The sequence below is a fragment of the Acanthisitta chloris genome, unplaced genomic scaffold (genome assembly GCF_000695815.1).
Source record: "Acanthisitta chloris isolate BGI_N310 unplaced genomic scaffold, ASM69581v1 scaffold40202, whole genome shotgun sequence".
NCBI classification, from domain to species: Eukaryota; Metazoa; Chordata; class Aves; order Passeriformes; family Acanthisittidae; genus Acanthisitta; species Acanthisitta chloris.
This window is the reverse complement of record NW_008659505.1, coordinates 26,864-28,808: the sequence shown is the minus strand read 5'-3', so window position 1 is coordinate 28,808 and position 1,945 is coordinate 26,864.

Genomic DNA, 1,945 nt, shown 5'->3' with positions numbered 1-1,945 from the left:
CGCCCTGCTGTCCGTGTCCCTAGCTGCTCCGCGGAGGTTTGGCTGCCGCGGCCGCTCCACCCGCCCGGGACCTCTGTCCCACCCCCGAGAAACGCGTCCGTGCGGTTTCGCTGTTTCACAGCCTGTTTAAACCTCACGAAGTCTTGGTAGATGCAGTAAGACATCCCTGCTCCCCCCCCCCATCGTTTTGACTGAAATGTTTTAAAGCAAAAGTAGCACCGGGCGATTTGTCCCTTGGTATTTATTTCTTGTCTGTCCAGTAATGTTGCTGTTCCAGTAAATGGTCTGTATAGCATCTAGAGTGAAAAAGTATTTATAACTTCATAATTTATGTGTGATATAATCCAAATATAATTTTAGTGGGAAAGTAGTAAAGATTCCCCCCTAGGACTATACTTTTTTCAATCCTCTGCATTTCCTGTTTGCATCTTCCCAAAGCTTAGAAGCCTCTTGAGGAACTGACACATAGTGTTCCAGTAAATGGTCTGTATAGCATCTAGAGTGAAAAAGTATTTATAACTTCATAATTTATGTGTGATATAATCCAAATATAATTTTAGTGGGAAAGTAGTAAAGATTCCCCCCTAGGACTATACTTTTTTCAATCCTCTGCATTTCCTGTTTGCATCTTCCCAAAGCTTAGAAGCCTCTTGAGGAACTGACACATAGAAGACTTTGGGTTTTGTTACTATCTTTCTTTTCATAGAATCACAGAATTGATTGGAATGGAATGGACCTTACAGATCATTTAGTACCAACCTCCCATGCCATGGGCAGGGACACCTCCCACCAGAGCAGGTTGCTCAAGGCTTCATCCAGCCTGGCTTTGAACACTGTCAGGGTTGGGGCATCCACTACTGCCACAGGGAACCTGTTCTAGTGTAACAAGTCCAAACTTGCTCTGGTTCAATTGTAACAAGGCACTAAGCTTTTTCCAAAATTCTCCTTAGTGAAACTGATAAATTGACTTTGATACAATTTATGCTGTTAATATAAAGGCTTAATTTATATTCCCCGTTTGTTGGCATCTGAGCTTTTTCTCACAATGCTTCTACAGTGCAGAGAGAACAGTTCCCCACAACTTGTGTTCTGTCCTTGTGTCTTTCAAAACCCTGCAGTGCTCCTCAGGTGGTTTATTTGTTTCCCTTTCCTCTGTACCTAGCTTTACAAGCCATTTTTTTTACAAGGTGAGTGCCCAGGAGTGAGCTTTGTCCTCTTCAGAAATATTAATCAGATTGTTCATGTGGATTTTAGCAAAAGCCCTCACAAAATCAGGAAAACACCTGTGAACTTGTCTTTGTATATTGAGCACATACTGGCTTCCACTTCTGAATAAAACCAAACTGTTGGCTCAGTATATTGACATGTTAGAACTGGACATTTTTAATCAGTCTAATTCAGGCTAGATGGGATCAGAAGCAGGGTCAGTGCTGACTTCAGCAGAGTGCCCCAGGATTTGTTACTTAAAACCTCAGCTGCAGTGCCACCCTGCCCCTGAGTCTGGCCACTGACCCCTCTCACTGCAGTAACCATCCCATGTGTTTTCCCTAGTTCTTGAAGCAATAAAAATGATGCTTTTCTAAACCTTGATTCTTTAAACATGTTGTTACTAGTCACAGCATACCCACCACGTAACCAAAGTGCAATCTAACAGCTGCAAAACTGCAGTCTCTGCATCACTGAAAGAAATTAGAGAAAAAATAGTAGAAGTGCAGGAACACGGCAGCACATACAAAGCACCAGGGCAGAGAGGGAGGGAAGGCTTTTCGTGCTATGGGAGAAAACAAAACAGAGGTTGGACCCAGGGGACCTCTAGCACGGGTATGGCAGCAAAGGGAGGCAAAGTGAACTATGAGACTAGGAAGTATAAAAAGCACCACAAGCACTTACTTTGTGATAAAACAAGTAACAAGAATCTTTTGATAAAACACATACAAATCAATAA